This window comes from Oncorhynchus clarkii, chromosome 7, assembly GCF_045791955.1.
Source record: "Oncorhynchus clarkii lewisi isolate Uvic-CL-2024 chromosome 7, UVic_Ocla_1.0, whole genome shotgun sequence".
In the NCBI taxonomy this organism is placed as follows: Eukaryota; Metazoa; Chordata; class Actinopteri; order Salmoniformes; family Salmonidae; genus Oncorhynchus; species Oncorhynchus clarkii.
This window is the reverse complement of record NC_092153.1, coordinates 85,308,632-85,333,661: the sequence shown is the minus strand read 5'-3', so window position 1 is coordinate 85,333,661 and position 25,030 is coordinate 85,308,632. Positions and strand designations below refer to the sequence as shown.

Sequence of the window (25,030 nt, the reverse complement as noted above, 5' to 3'; positions counted from 1 at the left end):
CTTTCAGTACGAAACAATGGTGTACAAAGTTCAAATTTAAATGAATACTGTGGTGTTCTGATCGACAAGTTGAAAATTGGGGAGGGGTTGGGTATCGCTGTCACCATGGCCACTGCCCTTTTTAAATACATCACTCATGGCTTCAAGCCACACAATGCCATACCCAACAAACAGTGCAAATGTAAGTCTGTTCGAGAATGTTGCAGAACATTTTAAGGAAACGTCACGCAAACATTTAATCAAACTGAACGCACCAGTGGCGTGATGTCATTAGCTGACTCCATGAGCGTCACCCTGGTCAAGCTCTCTAATCTCACCAGACACTTCTGACAAATCTTCTAATCTCACCTTGACACTTCTGACAAATCCTCTAATCTCACCTTGACACTTCTGACAAATCCTCTAATCTCACCTTGACACTTCTGACAAATCCTCGGAAGGTCTGGTTAATCAACAAGTCAAAAGTGGCCTTTGTTAACACAACAGAAAGATTGATAAAACGTCCCGGGCCATCCCTTTGACTATTGACTAGGCCCCTCACACCCCTGTAGACCAGATTTGAGTCGCTGCAGGTTTATGTGCATTTAGCCTGGGGGGGGGGGGGGGGTTAGACAACAATTAGGCCTAGTTGAATCCTGTGTTTTAGTGACGGGCTGGAGGAAATACCTGCACATCTAGTGTTTGTCCAGGACCAGTTGAAGAAGGCTGACGTAGGTTAGGCTAATGTTGTTTCTAACCAGACCATTAAACGCTGTTATGAAGTCATAGTCAAAGTCGTTCATGGTTATCTGATCCAACTAATGGTTGTCCAGACTAAAGACCACAATCAGTCGATATAGCCCTGACAGTAGAAAGACAGAAGTAGTAGGTTCTAGCTATGAATTATTTCTTTACACGGTTAGAACAAGTCCTGCCATGCCAGCTTGTCTCCCGCCAGTAGCTGACGTCAACATTACACTGAGTCACTGTCTGGCAACGTCCCCTGGCATGCAGAGCAGACTGACCGGGGTAGAGGTGTGTGTGTATGCGAGAGACACTGTCTGGTCATAGCCTCGTCATGAAACCGGTTTCCCTAAAACGGGAAGCCTGGGGAAGTTCCCTGGCAGAAATCGGCTAAAGAGGGGTTATACCCCGGTGTAAAATCAATGACTCCTCAAAGTACGTCAAACCAATCAAATGCCTTGCTGCTACGTACGGCTCACCAGGGTGGTGCTGTAGGAGCTACAGTGGCGACTAAATGTCAACAAAACGAGCACTGCTGACTAAACATTTTGGAATGTTTGCAGTGCGCTGGTTTTCACAGCATTTCTCTGTTATTTGAAGATCCCCTGGAGCAACGGGAGGAATGGTTTATAATGCTGGCCATATATTCATATTTTTAATTTGAACATTTCTGGAATGATATTTGACTGTAAAGGCTTTGCATGAGGGACCAGAAGCTAGCCACAATTTGGTTTGTTTTGAGAAAAGTCTGCTAACCTACCTAGGTATAACTAGCTACCGATAGCTACTAGCTAGTTCAATTCCTCTCACGATTATAAAGCCAACAGCGTTTGTATAAAAACAGCCTTACATTGACCTAAACGTGAGGCCAGTATCTAGCTCCGGGATGGGTAACTCCAGTCCTCATGGGGCCAGAGTGGTGTAACCCTTTACCCCATCCCTAGCGAACACAGCTGATTAAACTAATTCCATTCTAAACTGAAGATCATGATTGGTTGATTATTGATTATTCATGTGTTAGCTGGGGTAGTAGCATGACCAATAAGTTCCCTGAAGACTGAAGTTGCCCATCCTGGTCTAGCTTTTCCAGGTCAGTGATAGGCCAAACTAGAGCAGCCATGTACTGTATCTCTCTCTCAAACTACACTCTGGACGGAGTGTTGGAGCTGTTACAACTAGACGAGGAAATGGAACCTCTTCCCCATTTTTATTGTAGGATTGTGATATGTGATTATTCAACATTGACACTAGTTCATTTTGAATAGTTTAAAAATTACAACAAAGAATCAAAACGTCAAAATGGTCAAATAAGCTAATTGGTAGGTAAAGATGTATCTGTCTAGAATGGTGCACCTGGGAGAACACGATGCTAGACAGAGCACCTGGGGAGAACACCATTCTAGACAGAACACCATTCTAGACAGAGCACCTGGGAGAACACCATTCTAGACAGAGCACCTGGGGAGAACACCATTCTAGACAGAACACCATTCTAGACAGAGCACCTGGGAGAACACCATTCTAGACAGAGCACCTGGGGAGAACACCATTCTAGACAGAGCACCATTCAAGACAGAGCACCTGGGAGAACACCATTCTAGACAGAGCACCTGGGGAGAACACCATTCTAGACAGAGCACCTGGCGAGAGCACCATTCTAGACAGAGCACCTGGCGAGAGCACCATTCTAGACAGAGCACCATTCAAGACAGAGCACCTAGGAGAAGACCATTCTAGACAGAGCACCTGGGAGAAGACCATTCTAGACAGAGCACCTGGGAGAACACCATTCTAGACAGAGCACCTGGGAGAACACCATTCTAGACAGAGCACCTGGGGAGAACACCATTCTAGACAGAGCACCTGGCGAGAGCACCATTCTAGACAGAGCACCTGGGGAGAACACCATTCTAGACAGAGCACCATTCAAGACAGAGCACCTGGGAGAACACCATTCTAGACAGAGCACCTGGGGAGAACACCATTCTAGACAGAGCACCTGGGGAGAACACCATTCTAGACAGAGCACCTGGCGAGAGCACCATTCTAGACAGAGCATCTGGCGAGAGCACCATTCTAGACAGAGCACCTGGGGAGAACACCATTCTAGACAGAGCACCATTCTAGACAGAGCTCCTGGGGAGAACACCATTCTAGACAGAGCAACTGGGGAGAGCACCTGGGTAGAACATCATTCTAGACAGAGCACCTGGGAGAACACCATTCTAGACAGAGCACCTGGGGAGAACACCATTCTAGACAGAGCACCTGGGGAGAAAACCATTCTAGACAGAGCACCATTCTAGACAGAGCTCCTGGGGAGAACACCATTCTAGACAGAGCAACTGGGGAAAGCACCTGGGTAGAACACCATTCTAGACAGAGCACCTGGGTAGAACACCATTCTAGACAGAGCACCTGGGTAGAACACCATTCTAGACAGAGCACCTGGCGATGACACTATTCTAGACAGAGCACCTGGCGATAACACCATTCTAGACAGAGCACCTGGCGATAACACCATTCTAGACAGAGCACCTGGCGATAACACCATTCTAGACAGAGCACCTGGCGATGACACCATTCTAGACAGAGCACCTGGCGATGACACTATTCTAGACAGAGCACCTGGCGATGACACTATTCTAGACAGAGCACCTGGCGATGACACTATTCTAGACAGAGCACCTGGCGATGACACTATTCTAGACAGAGCACCTGGCGATAACACCATTCTAGACAGAGCACCTGGCGATAACACCATTCTAGACAGAGCACCTGGCGATAACACCATTCTAGACAGAGCACCTGGGTAGAACACCATTCTAGACAGAGCACCTGGCGATGACACTATTCTAGACAGAGCACCTGGCGATGACACTATTCTAGACAGAACACCTGGCGATAACACCATTCTAGACAGAGCACCTGGCGATAACACCATTCTAGACAGAGCACCTGGCGATAACACCATTCTAGACAGAGCACCTGGGGAGAACACCATTCTAGACAGAACACCTGGCGATAACACCATTCTAGACAGAGCACCTGGCGATAACACCATTCTAGACAGAGCACCTGGGGAGAACACCATTCTAGACAGAACACCTGGCGATAACACCATTCTAGACAGAGCACCTGGCGATAACACCATTCTAGACAGAGCACCTGGCGATAACACCATTCTAGACAGAGCACCTGGCGATAACACCATTCTAGACAGAGCACCTGGCGATAACACCATTCTAGACAGAGCACCTGGCGATAACACCATTCTAGACAGAACACCTGGCGATAACACCATTCTAGACAGAGCACCTGGCGATAACACCATTCTAGACAGAGCACCTGGCGATAACACCATTCTAGACAGAGCACCTGGCGATAACACCATTCTAGACAGAGCACCTGGCGATAACACCATTCTAGACAGAGCACCTGGCGATAACACCATTCTAGACAGAGCACCTGGCGATAACACCATTCTAGACAGAGCACCTGGCGATAACACCATTCTAGACAGAGCACCTGGCGATAACACCATTCTAGACAGAGCACCTGGCAATAACACCATTCTAGACAGAACACCTGGCGATAACACCATTCTAGACAGAGCACCTGGCGATAACACCATTCTAGACAGAACACCTGGCGATAACACCATTCTAGACAGAGCACCTGGCGATAACACCATTCTAGACAGAGCACCTGGCGATAACACCATTCTAGACAGAGCACCTGGCGATAACACCATTCTAGACAGAGCACCTGGCGATAACACCATTCTAGACAGAGCACCTGGCGATAACACCATTCTAGACAGAACACCTGGCGATAACACCATTCTAGACAGAACACCTGGCGATAACACCATTCTAGACAGAACACCTGGCGATAACACCATTCTAGACAGAGCACCTGGCGATAACACCATTCTAGACAGAGCACCTGGGGATAACACCATTCTAGACAGAGCACCTGGGGATGACACCATTCTAGACAGAGCACCTGGCGATGACACCATTCTAGACAGAGCACCTGGCGCTGACACCATTCTAGACAGAGCACCTGGCGATGACACTATTCTAGACAGAGCACCTGGCGATAACACCATTCTAGACAGAGCACCTGGCGATAACACCATTCTAGACAGAGCACCTGGCGATAACACCATTCTAGACAGAGCACCTGGCGATAACACCATTCTAGACAGAGCACCTGGCGATAACACCATTCTAGACAGAGCACCTGGCGATAACACCATTCTAGACAGAGCACCTGGCGATAACACCATTCTAGACAGAGCACCTGGCGATAACACCATTCTAGACAGAGCACCTGGCGATAACACCATTCTAGACAGAGCACCTGGCGATAACACCATTCTAGACAGAGCACCTGGCGATAACACCATTCTAGACAGAGCACCTGGCGATAACACCATTCTAGACAGAGCACCTGGCGATAACACCATTCTAGACAGAGCACCTGGCGATAACACCATTCTAGACAGAGCACCTGGCGATAACACCATTCTAGACAGAGCACCTGGCGATAACACCATTCTAGACAGAGCACCTGGCGATGACACCATTCTAGACAGAGCACCTGGCGATGACACCATTCTAGACAGAGCACCTGGCGATGACACCATTCTAGACAGAGCACCTGGCGATGACACCATTCTAGACAGAGCACCTGGCGATGACACCATTCTAGACAGAGCACCTGGCGAGAACACCATTCTAGACAGAGCACCTGGCGAGAACACCATTCTAGACAGAGCACCTGGGGAGAACACCATTCTAGACAGAGCACCTGGGAGAACACCATTCTAGACAGAGCACCTGGGAGAACACCATTCTAGACAGAGCACCTGGCGAGAACACCATTCTAGACAGAGCACCTGGGAGAACACCATTCTAGACAGAGCACCTGGGAGAACACCATTCTAGACAGAGCACCTGGGAGAACACCATTCTAGACAGAGCACCTGGGAGAACACCATTCTAGACAGAGCACCTGGGAGAACACCATTCTAGACAGAGCACCTGGGAGAACACCATTCTAGACAGAGCACCTGGGGAGAACACCATTCTAGACAGAGCACCTGGGAGAACACCATTCTAGACAGAGCACCTGGGAGAACACCATTCTAGACAGAGCACCTGGGAGAACACCATTCTAGACAGAGCACCTGGGAGAACACCATTCTAGACAGAGCACCTGGGAGAACACCATTCTAGACAGAGCACCTGGGAGAACACCATTCTAGACAGAGCACCTGGGGAGAACACCATTCTAGACAGAGCACCTGGGGATAACACCATTCTAGACAGAACACCTGGGAGAACACCATTCTAGACAGAGCACCTGGGGAGAACACCATTCTAGACAGAACACCTGGGGAGAACACCATTCTAGACAGAGCACCTGGGGAGAACACCATTCTAGACAGAGCACCATTCTAGACAGAGCTCCTGGGGATAACACCATTCTAGACAGAGCACCTGGGGATAACACCATTCTAGACAGAGCACCTGGGGAGAACACCATTCTAGACAGAACACCATTCTAGACAGAACACCATTCTAGACAGAACACCATTCTAGACAGAACACCTGGGGAGAACACCATTCTAGACAGAACACCATTCTAGACAGAACACCATTCTAGACAGAGCACCATTCTAGACAGAGCACCATTCTAGACAGAACACCATTCTAGACAGAACACCATTCTAGACAGAACACCATTCTAGACAGAACACCATTCTAGACAGAACACCTGGGGAGAACACCATTCTAGACAGAACACCTGGCGATAACACCATTCTAGACAGAGCACCTGGCGATAACACCATTCTAGACAGAGCACCTGGCGATAACACCATTCTAGACAGAGCACCTGGCGATAACACCATTCTAGACAGAGCACCTGGCGATAACACCATTCTAGACAGAACACCTGGCGATAACACCATTCTAGACAGAGCACCTGGCGATAACACCATTCTAGACAGAACACCTGGCGATGACACCATTCTAGACAGAACACCTGGCGATGACACCATTCTAGACAAAACACCTGGCGATGACACCATTCTAGACAGAACACCTGGCGATAACACCATTCTAGACAGAACACCTGGCGATAACACCATTCTAGACAGAACACCTGGCGATAACACCATTCTAGACAGAACACCTGGCGATAACACCATTCTAGACAGAACACCTGGCGATAACACCATTCTAGACAGAACACCTGGCGATAACACCATTCTAGACAGAACACCTGGGGATAACACCATTCTAGACAGAACACCATTCTAGACAGAACACCATTCTAGACAGAACACCATTCTAGACAGAACACCATTCTAGACAGAACACCTGGGGAGAACACCATTCTAGACAGAACACCTGGCGATAACACCATTCTAGACAGAGCACCTGGCGATAACACCATTCTAGACAGAACACCTGGCGATAACACCATTCTAGACAGAGCACCTGGCGATAACACCATTCTAGACAGAGCACCTGGCGATAACACCATTCTAGACAGAACACCTGGCGATAACACCATTCTAGACAGAGCACCTGGCGATAACACCATTCTAGACAGAACACCTGGCGATAACACCATTCTAGACAGAGCACCTGGCGATAACACCATTCTAGACAGAGCACCTGGCGATAACACCATTCTAGACAGAACACCTGGCGATAACACCATTCTAGACAGAGCACCTGGCGATAACACCATTCTAGACAGAGCACCTGGCGATAACACCATTCTAGACAGAGCACCTGGGGAGAACACCATTCTAGACAGAACACCTGGCGATAACACCATTCTAGACAGAACACCATTCTAGACAGAACACCATTCTAGACAGAACACCATTCTAGACAGAACACCTGGCGATAACACCATTCTAGACAGAACACCATTCTAGACAGAACACCTGGGGATAACACCATTCTAGACAGAACACCATTCTAGACAGAACACCATTCTAGACAGAACACCTGGGGATAACACCATTCTAGACAGAACACCTGGGGATAACACCATTCTAGACAGAACACCTGGGGATAACACCATTCTAGACAGAACACCTGGGGATAACACCATTCTAGACAGAACACCTGGGGATAACACCATTCTAGACAGAACACCTGGGGATAACACCATTCTAGACAGAACACCATTCTAGACAGAACACCATTCTAGACAGAACACCATTCTAGACAGAACACCTGGGGATAACACCATTCTAGACAGAACACCTGGGGATAACACCATTCTAGACAGAACACCTGGGGATAACACCATTCTAGACAGAACACCATTCTAGACAGAACACCATTCTAGACAGAACACCATTCTAGACAGAGCACCATTCTAGACAGAACACCATTCTAGACAGAACACCTGGGGAGAACACCATTCTAGACAGAACACCATTCTAGACAGAACACCATTCTAGACAGAACACCTGGGGAGAACACCATTCTAGACAGAACACCATTCTAGACAGAACACCATTCTAGACAGAACACCTGGGGATAACACCATTCTAGACAGAACACCTGGGGATAACACCATTCTAGACAGAACACCTGGGGATAACACCATTCTAGACAGAACACCTGGGGATAACACCATTCTAGACAGAACACCTGGGGATAACACCATTCTAGACAGAACACCATTCTAGACAGAACACCATTCTAGACAGAACACCATTCTAGACAGAACACCATTCTAGACAGAACACCATTCTAGACAGAACACCTGGGGATAACACCATTCTAGACAGAACACCATTCTAGACAGAACACCATTCTAGACAGAACACCATTCTAGACAGAACACCATTCTAGACAGAGCACCATTCTAGACAGAACACCATTCTAGACAGAACACCATTCTAGACAGAGCACCTGGCGATAACACCATTCTAGACAGAACACCTGGGGATAACACCATTCTAGACAGAACACCTGGGGATAACACCATTCTAGACAGAACACCTGGGGATAACACCATTCTAGACAGAACACCTGGGGATAACACCATTCTAGACAGAACACCATTCTAGACAGAACACCTGGCGATAACACCATTCTAGACAGAACACCTGGCGATAACACCATTCTAGACAGAACACCATTCTAGACAGAACACCATTCTAGACAGAACACCATTCTAGACAGAACACCATTCTAGACAGAGCACCATTCTAGACAGAGCACCATTCTAGACAGAACACCATTCTAGACAGAACACCATTCTAGACAGAGCACCATTCTAGACAGAGCACCATTCTAGACAGAGCACCATTCTAGACAGAGCACCATTCTAGACAGAGCACCATTCTAGACAGAGCACCATTCTAGACAGAGCACCATTCTAGACAGAACACCATTCTAGACAGAACACCATTCTAGACAGAACACCTGGGAGAACACCATTCTAGACAGAACACCTGGGAGAACACCATTCTAGACAGAACACCTGGGAGAACACCATTCTAGACAGAACACCTGGGAGAACACCATTCTAGACAGAACACCTGGGAGAACACCATTCTAGACAGAACACCTGGGAGAACACCATTCTAGACAGAACACCATTCTAGACAGAGCACCATTCTAGACAGAACACCTGGGAGAACACCATTCTAGACAGAACACCTGGGAGAACACCATTCTAGACAGAACACCTGGGAGAACACCATTCTAGACAGAACACCATTCTAGACAGAACACCATTCTAGACAGAGCACCATTCTAGACAGAGCACCATTCTAGACAGAACACAATTCTAGACAGAGCACCATTCTAGACAGAACACCATTCTAGACAGAACACCATTCTAGACAGAACACCATTCTAGACAGAGCACCTGGGAGAACACCATTCTAGACAGAGCACCTGGGAGAACACCATTCTAGACAGAACACCATTCTAGACAGAACACCATTCTAGACAGAACACCATTCTAGACAGAACACCATTCTAGACAGAACACCATTCTAGACAGAGCACCTGGGAGAACACCATTCTAGACAGAACACCTGGGAGAACACCATTCTAGACAGAACACCATTCTAGACAGAGCACCTGGGAGAACACCATTCTAGACAGAACACCATTCTAGACAGAGCACCTGGGAGAACACCATTCTAGACAGAACACCTGGGAGAACACCATTCTAGACAGAACACCATTCTAGACAGAGCACCTGGGAGAACACCATTCTAGACAGAACACCTGGGAGAACACCATTCTAGACAGAACACCTGGGAGAACACCATTCTAGACAGAACACCTGGGAGAACACCATTCTAGACAGAACACCTGGGAGAACACCATTCTAGACAGAACACCTGGGAGAACACCATTCTAGACAGAACACCTGGGAGAACACCATTCTAGACAGAACACCATTCTAGACAGAGCACCATTCTAGACAGAACACCTGGGAGAACACCATTCTAGACAGAACACCTGGGAGAACACCATTCTAGACAGAACACCTGGGAGAACACCATTCTAGACAGAACACCATTCTAGACAGAACACCATTCTAGACAGAGCACCATTCTAGACAGAGCACCATTCAGAGCACCAGCAGGCCTCCAGCAGGGTCGACCCTGCACCCGGCAGGCCTCCAGCAGGGTCGACCCTGCACCCGGCAGGCCTCCAGCAGGCTCGACCCTGCACCCGGCAGGCCTCCAGCAGGGTCGACCCTGCACCCGGCAGACCTCCAGCCTACTCATATAAGTGGACCTAACATGATACAGCCCAGACTCCCAGGCTAGCAGTTAGTTAGTGGAGCTAACATGATGCAGCCCAGACTCCCAGGCTAGCAGTGAGTTAGTGGAGCTAACATGATGCAGCCCAGACTCCCAGGCTAGCAGTGAGTTAGTGGAGCTAACATGATGCAGCCCAGACTCCCAGGCTAGCAGTGAGTTAGTGGAGCTAACATGATGCAGCCCAGGCTAGCAGTTAGTTAGTGGAGCTAATATGATGCAGCCCAGACTCCCAGGCTAGCAGTGAGTTAGTGGAGCTAACATGATGCAGCCCAGGCTCCCAGTACAGGCTAGCAGTGAGTTAGTGGAGCTAACATGATGCAGCCCAGACTCCCAGGCTAGCAGTTAGTTAGTGGAGCAAACATGATGCAGCCCAGACTCCCAGTACAGGCTAGCAGTGAGTTAGTGGAGCTAACATGATGCAGCCCAGACTCCCAGGCTAGCAGTGAGTTAGTGGAGCTAACATGATGCAGTCCAGACTCCCAGGCTAGCAGTGAGTTAGTGGAGCTAACATGATACAGCCCAGACTCCCAGGCTAGCAGTTAGTTAGTGGAGCAAACATGATGCAGCCCAGACTCCCAGTACAGGCTAGCAGTGAGTTAGTGGAGCTAACATGATGCAGCCCAGACTCCCAGGCTAGCAGTGAGTTAGTGGAGCTAACATGATGCAGCCCAGACTCCCAGACTAGCAGTGAGTTAGTGGAGCTAACATGATACAGCCCAGACTCCCAGTGCAGGCTAGCAGTGAGTTAGTGGAGCTAACATGATGCAGTCCAGACTCCCAGGCTATTAGTGAGTTAGTGGAGCTAACATGATGCAGCCCAGACTCCCAGGCTAGCAGTGAGTTAGTGGAGCTAACATAATACAGCCCAGACTCCCAGGCTAGCAGTGAGTTAGTGGAGCTAACATGAGAACCAACCTCTCTACATTAGAGATGCTTCAGGTAGCATATTACAGCAGACAGCTACAACGTGTTGAATAACCCGGAACAGGAAATGGTGGCCGATGTTCGGTGGTCAGCCACCATCTTCTAATGAGTGTTGGTCTATTTTCTTTTGAGGGGGGAATACGAGAGGGAGGAAGTGTTTCTCTGACACCTCCACCCCTCTTTACTAAACACTCTGCTCTCACTTCCTTGTGTGTGTGTGTGTGTGTGTGTGTGTGTGTGTGTGTGTGTGTGTGTGTGTGTGTGTGTGTGTGTGTGTGTGTGTGTGTGTGTGTGCGCGCACGGGGGGCAGGGTTTCTGTTTGGGAAATGTGGTGTCAAACAACGTGACCTGTAAGATTTAAATTGACCCAACTCCTATGCATTGTGGGTCCATAACCCATGAGGGTGTCCACACACTGTGCTCAGGACAGAAGTCACATGTAGATTATGGTCATGCATTTATTAATGAAACGACTAATAAAACGGCATTTTCAAACATTTGCCAAAATGCAATTTGCGGGAAAACACCATTCTAGACAGAGCACCTGGGGAGAACACCATTCTAGACAGAACACCATTCTAGACAGAGCACCTGGGGAGAACACCATTCTAGACAGAACACCATTCTAGACAGAGCACCTGGGGAGAACACCATTCTAGACAGAGCACCTGGGGAGAACACCATTCTAGACAGAGCACCTGGGGAGAACACCATTCTAGACAGAGCACCGGGGAGAACACCATTCTAGACAGAGCACCGGGGAGAACACCATTCTAGACAGAGCACCTGGGGGAACACCATTCTAGACAGAGCACCTGGGGAGAACACCATTCTAGACAGAGCACCTGGGAGAACACCATTCTAGACAGAGCACCTGGGGAGAACACCATTCTAGACAGAGCACCTGGGGAGAACACCATTCTAGACAGAGCACCTGGGGAGAACACCATTCTAGACAGAGCACCTGGCGATAACACCATTCTAGACAGAGTACCTGGGAGAACACCATTCTAGACAGAGCACCTGGCGATAACACCATTCTAGACAGAACACCTGGCGATGACACCATTCTAGACAGAACACCTGGCGATGACACCATTCTAGACAGAACACCTGGCGATGACACCATTCTAGACAGAACACCTGGCGATAACACCATTCTAGACAGAACACCTGGCGATAACACCATTCTAGACAGAACACCTGGCGATAACACCATTCTAGACAGAACACCTGGCGATAACACCATTCTAGACAGAACACCTGGCGATAACACCATTCTAGACAGAACACCTGGGGATAACACCATTCTAGACAGAACACCATTCTAGACAGAACACCATTCTAGACAGAACACCATTCTAGACAGAACACCATTCTAGACAGAACACCATTCTAGACAGAACACCTGGGGAGAACACCATTCTAGACAGAACACCTGGCGATAACACCATTCTAGACAGAGCACCTGGCGATAACACCATTCTAGACAGAACACCTGGCGATAACACCATTCTAGACAGAGCACCTGGCGATAACACCATTCTAGACAGAGCACCTGGCGATAACACCATTCTAGACAGAACACCTGGCGATAACACCATTCTAGACAGAACACCTGGCGATAACACCATTCTAGACAGAGCACCTGGCGATAACACCATTCTAGACAGAACACCTGGCGATAACACCATTCTAGACAGAGCACCTGGCGATAACACCATTCTAGACAGAACACCTGGCGATAACACCATTCTAGACAGAGCACCTGGCGATAACACCATTCTAGACAGAGCACCTGGCGATAACACCATTCTAGACAGAACACCTGGCGATAACACCATTCTAGACAGAACACCTGGCGATAACACCATTCTAGACAGAGCACCTGGCGATAACACCATTCTAGACAGAACACCTGGCGATAACACCATTCTAGACAGAGCACCTGGCGATAACACCATTCTAGACAGAACACCTGGCGATAACACCATTCTAGACAGAGCACCTGGCGATAACACCATTCTAGACAGAGCACCTGGCGATAACACCATTCTAGACAGAGCACCTGGGGAGAACACCATTCTAGACAGAACACCTGGCGATAACACCATTCTAGACAGAACACCATTCTAGACAGAACACCATTCTAGACAGAACACCATTCTAGACAGAACACCTGGCGATAACACCATTCTAGACAGAACACCATTCTAGACAGAACACCTGGGGATAACACCATTCTAGACAGAACACCATTCTAGACAGAACACCATTCTAGACAGAACACCTGGGGATAACACCATTCTAGACAGAACACCTGGGGATAACACCATTCTAGACAGAACACCTGGGGATAACACCATTCTAGACAGAACACCTGGGGATAACACCATTCTAGACAGAACACCTGGGGATAACACCATTCTAGACAGAACACCTGGGGATAACACCATTCTAGACAGAACACCATTCTAGACAGAACACCATTCTAGACAGAACACCATTCTAGACAGAACACCTGGGGATAACACCATTCTAGACAGAACACCTGGGGATAACACCATTCTAGACAGAACACCTGGGGATAACACCATTCTAGACAGAACACCATTCTAGACAGAACACCATTCTAGACAGAACACCATTCTAGACAGAACACCATTCTAGACAGAGCACCATTCTAGACAGAACACCATTCTAGACAGAACACCTGGGGAGAACACCATTCTAGACAGAACACCATTCTAGACAGAACACCATTCTAGACAGAACACCTGGGGAGAACACCATTCTAGACAGAACACCATTCTAGACAGAACACCATTCTAGACAGAACACCTGGGGATAACACCATTCTAGACAGAACACCTGGGGATAACACCATTCTAGACAGAACACCTGGGGATAACACCATTCTAGACAGAACACCTGGGGATAACACCATTCTAGACAGAACACCTGGGGATAACACCATTCTAGACAGAACACCATTCTAGACAGAACACCATTCTAGACAGAACACCATTCTAGACAGAACACCTGGGGAGAACACCATTCTAGACAGAACACCATTCTAGACAGAACACCATTCTAGACAGAACACCATTCTAGACAGAACACCATTCTAGACAGAGCACCATTCTAGACAGAACACCATTCTAGACAGAACACCATTCTAGACAGAACACCATTCTAGACAGAGCACCTGGCGATAACACCATTCTAGACAGAACACCTGGGGATAACACCATTCTAGACAGAACACCTGGGGATAACACCATTCTAGACAGAACACCTGGGGATAACACCATTCTAGACAGAACACCTGGGGATAACACCATTCTAGACAGAACACCATTCTAGACAGAACACCATTCTAGACAGAACACCATTCTAGACAGAACACCTGGCGATAACACCATTCTAGACAGAACACCTGGCGATAACACCATTCTAGACAGAACACCATTCTAGACAGAACACCATTCTAGACAGAACACCATTCTAGACAGAACACCATTCTAGACAGAACACCATTCTAGACAGAGCACCATTCTAGACAGAACACCATTCTAGACAGAACACCATTCTAGACAGAACACCATTCTAGACAGAGCACCATTCTAGACAGAGCACCATTCTAGACAGAGCACCATTCTAGACAGAGCACCATTCTAGACAGAGCACCATTCTAGACAGAGCACCATTCTAGACAGAGCACCATTCTAGACAGAGCACCATTCTAGACAGAGCACCATTCTAGACAGAACACAATTCTAGACAGAGCACCATTCTAGACAGAACACCATTCTAGACAGAACACCATTCTAGACAGAACACCATTCTAGACAGAGCACCTGGGAGAACACCATTCTAGACAGAGCACCTGGGAGAACACCATTCTAGACAGAACACCATTCTAGACAGAACACCATTCTAGACAGAACACCATTCTAGACAGAACACCATTCTAGACAGAGCACCTGGGAGAACACCATTCTAGACAGAACACCTGGGAGAACACCATTCTAGACAGAACACCATTCTAGACAGAGCACCTGGGAGAACACCATTCTAGACAGAACACCATTCTAGACAGAGCACCTGGGAGAACACCATTCTAGACAGAACACCTGGGAGAACACCATTCTAGACAGAACACCATTCTAGACAGAGCACCTGGGAGAACACCATTCTAGACAGAACACCATTCTAGACAGAGCACCTGGGGAGAACACCATTCTAGACAGAACACCTGGGAGAACACCATTCTAGACAGAACACCTGGGAGAACACCATTCTAGACAGAACACCATTCTAGACAGAGCACCTGGGGAGAACACCATTCTAGACAGAACACCTGGGAGAACACCATTCTAGACAGAACACCTGGGAGAACACCATTCTAGACAGAGCACCTGGGAGAACACCATTCTAGACAGAACACCTGGGAGAACACCATTCTAGACAGAACACCATTCTAGACAGAGCACCTGGGAGAACACCATTCTAGACAGAACACCTGGGAGAACACCATTCTAGACAGAACACCATTCTAGACAGAGCACCTGGGGAGAACACCATTCTAGACAGAACACCTGGGAGAACACCATTCTAGACAGAACACCTGGGAGAACACCATTCTAGACAGAACACCTGGGAGAACACCATTCTAGACAGAGCACCTGGGAGAACACCATTCTAGACAGAACACCTGGGAGAACACCATTCTAGACAGAACACCATTCTAGACAGAGCACCTGGGAGAACACCATTCTAGACAGAACACCTGGGAGAACACCATTCTAGACAGAACACCATTCTAGACAGAACACCATTCTAGACAGAACACCATTCTAGACAGAACACCATTCTAGACAGAACACCATTCTAGACAGAACACCATTCTAGACAGAACACCATTCTAGAGGAGTAGGTTATTATTGCTAAAGCATCATCTCAAATGAACAAATAAAACTGCATACCAGCGGTGGCCAATCATCGCTCTACTGATCCCTGATCTACTGGGGGGGGAACAGACTTCTTGATTATCAACTCATTAGATTTGTTGTATCAGGTGTGTTATTGATGGGCTAAAACAGAGCCCTGCACCCAGCAGGCCTCCAGCAGGGTCGACCCTACACCCAGCAGGCCTCCAGCAGGGTCGACCCTGCACCCAGCAGGCCTCCAGCAGGGTCGACCCTGCACCCGGCAGGCCTCCAGCAGGGTCGACCCTGCACCCAGCAGGCCTCCAGCAGGGTCGACCCTGCACCCGGCAGGCCTCCAGCAGGATCGACCCTGCACCCGGCAGGCCTCCAGCAGGGTCGACCCTGCACCCAGCAGGCCTCCAGCAGGGTCGACCCTGCACCCAGCAGGCCTCCAGCAGGGTCGACCCTGCACCCGGCAGGCCTCCAGCAGGGTCGACCCTGCACCCGGCAGGCCTCCAGCAGGCTCGACCCTGCACCCGGCAGGCCTCCAGCAGGGTCGACCCTGCACCCGGCAGACCTCCAGCCTACTCATATAAGTGGACCTAACATGATACAGCCCAGACTCCCAGGCTAGCAGTTAGTTAGTGGAGCTAACATGATGCAGCCCAGACTCCCAGGCTAGCAGTGAGTTAGTGGAGCTAACATGATGCAGCCCAGACTCCCAGGCTAGCAGTGAGTTAGTGGAGCTAACATGATGCAGCCCAGACTCCCAGGCTAGCAGTGAGTTAGTGGAGCTAACATGATGCAGCCCAGGCTAGCAGTTAGTTAGTGGAGCTAATATGATGCAGCCCAGACTCCCAGGCTAGCAGTGAGTTAGTGGAGCTAACATGATGCAGCCCAGGCTCCCAGTACAGGCTAGCAGTGAGTTAGTGGAGCTAACATGATGCAGCCCAGACTCCCAGGCTAGCAGTTAGTTAGTGGAGCAAACATGATGCAGCCCAGACTCCCAGTACAGGCTAGCAGTGAGTTAGTGGAGCTAACATGATGCAGCCCAGACTCCCAGGCTAGCAGTGAGTTAGTGGAGCTAACATGATGCAGTCCAGACTCCCAGGCTAGCAGTGAGTTAGTGGAGCTAACATGATACAGCCCAGACTCCCAGGCTAGCAGTTAGTTAGTGGAGCAAACATGATGCAGCCCAGACTCCCAGTACAGGCTAGCAGTGAGTTAGTGGAGCTAACATGATGCAGCCCAGACTCCCAGGCTAGCAGTGAGTTAGTGGAGCTAACATGATGCAGCCCAGACTCCCAGACTAGCAGTGAGTTAGTGGAGCTAACATGATACAGCCCAGACTCCCAGTGCAGGCTAGCAGTGAGTTAGTGGAGCTAACATGATGCAGTCCAGACTCCCAGGCTATTAGTGAGTTAGTGGAGCTAACATGATGCAGCCCAGACTCCCAGGCTAGCAGTGAGTTAGTGGAGCTAACATAATACAGCCCAGACTCCCAGGCTAGCAGTGAGTTAGTGGAGCTAACATGAGAACCAACCTCTCTACATTAGAGATGCTTCAGGTAGCATATTACAGCAGACAGCTACAACGTGTTGAATAACCCGGAACAGGAAATGGTGGCCGATGTTCGGTGGTCAGCCACCATCTTCTAATGAGTGTTGGTCTATTTTCTTTTGAGGGGGGAATACGAGAGGGAGGAAGTGTTTCTCTGACACCTCCACCCCTCTTTACTAAACACTCTGCTCTCACTTCCTCGTGTGTGTGTGTGTGTGTGTGTGTGTGTGTGTGTGTGTGTGTGTGTGTGTGTGTGTGTGTGTGCGCGTGTGTGCGCGCACGGGGGGCAGGGTTTCTGTTTGGGAAATGTGGTGTCAAACAACGTGACCTGTAAGATTTAAATTGACCCAACTCCTATGCATTGTGGGTCCATAACCCATGAGGGTGTCCACACACTGTGCTCAGGACAGAAGTCACATGTAGATTATGGTCATGCATTTATTAATGAAACGACTAATAAAACGGCATTTTCAAACATTTGCCAAAATGCAATTTGCGGGAAAACACCATTCTAGACAGAGCACCTGGGGAGAACACCATTCTAGACAGAACACCATTCTAGACAGAGCACCTGGGGAGAACACCATTCTAGACAGAGCACCTGGGGAGAACACCATTCTAGACAGAGCACCTGGGGAGAACACCATTCTAGACAGAGCACCGGGGAGAACACCATTCTAGACAGAGCACCGGGGAGAACACCATTCTAGACAGAGCACCTGGGGGAACACCATTCTAGACAGAGCACCTGGGGAGAACACCATTCTAGACAGAGCACCTGCGAGAACACCATTCTAGACAGAGCACCTGCGAGAACACCATTCTAGACAGAGCACCTGGGAGAACACCATTCTAGACAGAGCACCTGGGGAGAACACCATTCTAGACAGAGCACCTGGGAGAACACCATTCTAGACAGAGCATCTGGGAGAACACCATTCTAGACAGAGCACCTGGGGAGAACACCATTCTAGACAGAGCACCTGGGGAGAACACCATTCTAGACAGAGCACCTGGGGAGAACACCATTCTAGACAGAGCACCTGGGGAGAACACCATTCTAGACAGAGCACCTGGGGAGAACACCATTCTAGACAGAGCACCTGGCGATAACACCATTCTAGACAGAGTACCTGGGAGAACACCATTCTAGACAGAGCACCTGGCGATAACACCATTCTAGACAGAACACCTGGCGATGACACCATTCTAGACAGAACACCTGGCGATGACACCATTCTAGACAGAACACCTGGCGATAACACCATTCTAGACAGAACACCTGGCGATAACACCATTCTAGACAGAACACCTGGCGATAACACCATTCTAGACAGAACACCTGGCGATAACACCATTCTAGACAGAACACCTGGCGATAACACCATTCTAGACAGAACACCTGGCGATAACACCATTCTAGACAGAACACCTGGCGATAACACCATTCTAGACAGAACACCTGGGGATAACACCATTCTAGACAGAACACCATTCTAGACAGAACACCATTCTAGACAGAACACCATTCTAGACAGAACACCATTCTAGACAGAACACCATTCTAGACAGAACACCTGGGGAGAACACCATTCTAGACAGAACACCTGGCGATAACACCATTCTAGACAGAGCACCTGGCGATAACACCATTCTAGACAGAACACCTGGCGATAACACCATTCTAGACAGAGCACCTGGCGATAACACCATTCTAGACAGAGCACCTGGCGATAACACCATTCTAGACAGAGCACCTGGCGATAACACCATTCTAGACAGAGCACCTGGCGATAACACCATTCTAGACAGAACACCTGGCGATAACACCATTCTAGACAGAGCACCTGGCGATAACACCATTCTAGACAGAGCACCTGGCGATAACACCATTCTAGACAGAACACCTGGCGATAACACCATTCTAGACAGAGCACCTGGCGATAACACCATTCTAGACAGAGCACCTGGCGATAACACCATTCTAGACAGAGCACCTGGGGAGAACACCATTCTAGACAGAACACCTGGCGATAACACCATTCTAGACAGAACACCATTCTAGACAGAACACCATTCTAGACAGAACACCATTCTAGACAGAACACCTGGCGATAACACCATTCTAGACAGAACACCTGGCGATGACACCATTCTAGACAGAACACCTGGCGATGACACCATTCTAGACAGAACACCTGGCGATAACACCATTCTAGACAGAACACCTGGCGATAACACCATTCTAGACAGAACACCTGGCGATAACACCATTCTAGACAGAACACCTGGCGATAACACCATTCTAGACAGAACACCTGGCGATAACACCATTCTAGACAGAACACCTGGCGATAACACCATTCTAGACAGAACACCTGGCGATAACACCATTCTAGACAGAACACCTGGGGATAACACCATTCTAGACAGAACACCATTCTAGACAGAACACCATTCTAGACAGAACACCATTCTAGACAGAACACCTGGGGAGAACACCATTCTAGACAGAACACCTGGCGATAACACCATTCTAGACAGAGCACCTGGCGATAACACCATTCTAGACAGAACACCTGGCGATAACACCATTCTAGACAGAGCACCTGGCGATAACACCATTCTAGACAGAGCACCTGGCGATAACACCATTCTAGACAGAGCACCTGGCGATAACACCATTCTAGACAGAGCACCTGGCGATAACACCATTCTAGACAGAACACCTGGCGATAACACCATTCTAGACAGAGCACCTGGCGATAACACCATTCTAGACAGAGCACCTGGCGATAACACCATTCTAGACAGAGCACCTGGGGAGAACACCATTCTAGACAGAACACCTGGCGATAACACCATTCTAGACAGAACACCATTCTAGACAGAACACCATTCTAGACAGAACACCATTCTAGACAGAACACCATTCTAGACAGAACACCTGGCGATAACACCATTCTAGACAGAACACCATTCTAGACAGAACACCATTCTAGACAGAACACCTGGGGATAACACCATTCTAGACAGAACACCTGGGGATAACACCATTCTAGACAGAACACCTGGGGATAACACCATTCTAGACAGAACACCTGGGGATAACACCATTCTAGACAGAACACCTGGGGATAACACCATTCTAGACAGAACACCATTCTAGACAGAACACCATTCTAGACAGAACACCATTCTAGACAGAACACCATTCTAGACAGAACACCATTCTAGACAGAACACCTGGGGATAACACCATTCTAGACAGAACACCATTCTAGACAGAACACCATTCTAGACAGAACACCATTCTAGACAGAACACCATTCTAGACAGAACACCATTCTAGACAGAGCACCATTCTAGACAGAACACCATTCTAGACAGAACACCTGGGGAGAACACCATTCTAGACAGAACACCATTCTAGACAGAACACCATTCTAGACAGAACACCTGGGGAGAACACCATTCTAGACAGAACACCATTCTAGACAGAACACCATTCTAGACAGAACACCTGGGGATAACACCATTCTAGACAGAACACCTGGGGATAACACCATTCTAGACAGAACACCTGGGGAGAACACCATTCTAGACAGAACACCTGGGGATAACACCATTCTAGACAGAACACCTGGGGATAACACCATTCTAGACAGAACACCATTCTAGACAGAACACCATTCTAGACAGAACACCATTCTAGACAGAACACCTGGGGATAACACCATTCTAGACAGAACACCTGGGGATAACACCATTCTAGACAGAACACCTGGGGATAACACCATTCTAGACAGAACACCATTCTAGACAGAACACCATTCTAGACAGAACACCATTCTAGACAGAACACCATTCTAGACAGAGCACCATTCTAGACAGAACACCATTCTAGACAGAACACCTGGGGAGAACACCATTCTAGACAGAACACCATTCTAGACAGAACACCATTCTAGACAGAACACCATTCTAGACAGAGCACCATTCTAGACAGAACACCATTCTAGACAGAACACCATTCTAGACAGAACACCATTCTAGACAGAACACCATTCTAGACAGAGCACCTGGCGATAACACCATTCTAGACAGAACACCTGGGGATAACACCATTCTAGACAGAACACCTGGGGATAACACCATTCTAGACAGAACACCTGGGGATAACACCATTCTAGACAGAACACCTGGGGATAACACCATTCTAGACAGAACACCATTCTAGACAGAACACCATTCTAGACAGAACACCATTCTAGACAGAACACCATTCTAGACAGAACACCATTCTAGACAGAGCACCATTCTAGACAGAACACCATTCTAGACAGAACACCATTCTAGACAGAACACCATTCTAGACAGAGCACCTGGCGATAACACCATTCTAGACAGAACACCTGGGGATAACACCATTCTAGACAGAACACCTGGGGATAACACCATTCTAGACAGAACACCTGGGGATAACACCATTCTAGACAGAACACCTGGGGATAACACCATTCTAGACAGAACACCATTCTAGACAGAACACCATTCTAGACAGAACACCATTCTAGACAGAACACCTGGCGATAACACCATTCTAGACAGAACACCTGGCGATAACACCATTCTAGACAGAACACCATTCTAGACAGAACACCATTCTAGACAGAACACCATTCTAGACAGAACACCATTCTAGACAGAGCACCATTCTAGACAGAACACCATTCTAGACAGAACACCATTCTAGACAGAACACCATTCTAGACAGAGCACCATTCTAGACAGAGCACCATTCTAGACAGAGCACCATTCTAGACAGAGCACCATTCTAGACAGAGCACCATTCTAGACAGAGCACCATTCTAGACAGAGCACCATTCTAGACAGAACACCATTCTAGACAGAGCACCATTCTAGACAGAACACCATTCTAGACAGAACACCATTCTAGACAGAACACCATTCTAGACAGAACACCATTCTAGACAGAACACCTGGGAGAACACCATTCTAGACAGAACACCTGGGAGAACACCATTCTAGACAGAACACCTGGGAGAACACCATTCTAGACAGAACACCTGGGAGAACACCATTCTAGACAGAACACCATTCTAGACAGAACACCATTCTAGACAGAGCACCATTCTAGACAGAGCACCATTCTAGACAGAACACAATTCTAGACAGAGCACCATTCTAGACAGAACACCATTCTAGACAGAACACCATTCTAGACAGAACACCATTCTAGACAGAGCACCTGGGAGAACACCATTCTAGACAGAGCACCTGGGAGAACACCATTCTAGACAGAACACCATTCTAGACAGAACACCATTCTAGACAGAACACCATTCTAGACAGAACACCATTCTAGACAGAACACCATTCTAGACAGAACACCTGGGGATAACACCATTCTAGACAGAACACCATTCTAGACAGAACACCATTCTAGACAGAACACCTGGGGATAACACCATTCTAGACAGAACACCTGGGGATAACACCATTCTAGACAGAACACCTGGGGATAACACCATTCTAGACAGAACACCTGGGGATAACACCATTCTAGACAGAACACCTGGGGATAACACCATTCTAGACAGAACACCTGGGGATAACACCATTCTAGACAGAACACCTGGGGATAACACCATTCTAGACAGAACACCATTCTAGACAGAACACCTGGGGATAACACCATTCTAGACAGAACACCTGGGGATAACACCATTCTAGACAGAACACCTGGGGATAACACCATTCTAGACAGAACACCATTCTAGACAGAACACCATTCTAGACAGAACACCATTCTAGACAGAACACCATTCTAGACAGAGCACCATTCTAGACAGAACACCATTCTAGACAGAACACCTGGGGAGAACACCATTCTAGACAGAACACCATTCTAGACAGAACACCATTCTAGACAGAACACCTGGGGAGAACACCATTCTAGACAGAACACCATTCTAGACAGAACACCATTCTAGACAGAACACCTGGGGATAACACCATTCTAGACAGAACACCTGGGGATAACACCATTCTAGACAGAACACCTGGGGATAACACCATTCTAGACAGAACACCTGGGGATAACACCATTCTAGACAGAACACCTGGGGATAACACCATTCTAGACAGAACACCATTCTAGACAGAACACCATTCTAGACAGAACACCATTCTAGACAGAACACCATTCTAGACAGAACACCATTCTAGACAGAACACCATTCTAGACAGAGCACCATTCTAGACAGAACACCATTCTAGACAGAACACCATTCTAGACAGAACACCATTCTAGACAGAGCACCTGGCGATAACACCATTCTAGACAGAACACCTGGGGATAACACCATTCTAGACAGAACACCTGGGGATAACACCATTCTAGACAGAACACCTGGGGATAACACCATTCTAGACAGAACACCTGGGGATAACACCATTCTAGACAGAACACCTGGGGATAACACCATTCTAGACAGAACACCATTCTAGACAGAACACCATTCTAGACAGAACACCATTCTAGACAGAACACCTGGCGATAACACCATTCTAGACAGAACACCTGGCGATAACACCATTCTAGACAGAACACCATTCTAGACAGAACACCATTCTAGACAGAACACCATTCTAGACAGAACACCATTCTAGACAGAACACCATTCTAGACAGAGCACCTGGGAGAACACCATTCTAGACAGAGCACCTGGGAGAACACCATTCTAGACAGAACACCATTCTAGACAGAACACCATTCTAGACAGAACACCATTCTAGACAGAACACCATTCTAGACAGAGCACCTGGGAGAACACCATTCTAGACAGAACACCTGGGAGAACACCATTCTAGACAGAACACCATTCTAGACAGAGCACCTGGGAGAACACCATTCTAGACAGAACACCATTCTAGACAGAGCACCTGGGAGAACACCATTCTAGACAGAACACCTGGGAGAACACCATTCTAGACAGAACACCATTCTAGACAGAGCACCTGGGAGAACACCATT

At 48.0% G+C, this 25,030-nt stretch overlaps 1 protein-coding gene across 3 annotated transcripts in view; it reads left to right on the top strand.

The window, feature by feature from the left end:
* The window catches only part of LOC139413943 (MAP kinase-activated protein kinase 2-like), a 56,689-nt gene that overhangs the window by 1,346 nt on the left and 30,313 nt on the right, over positions 1-25,030 (top strand). The window lies entirely within an intron of this gene.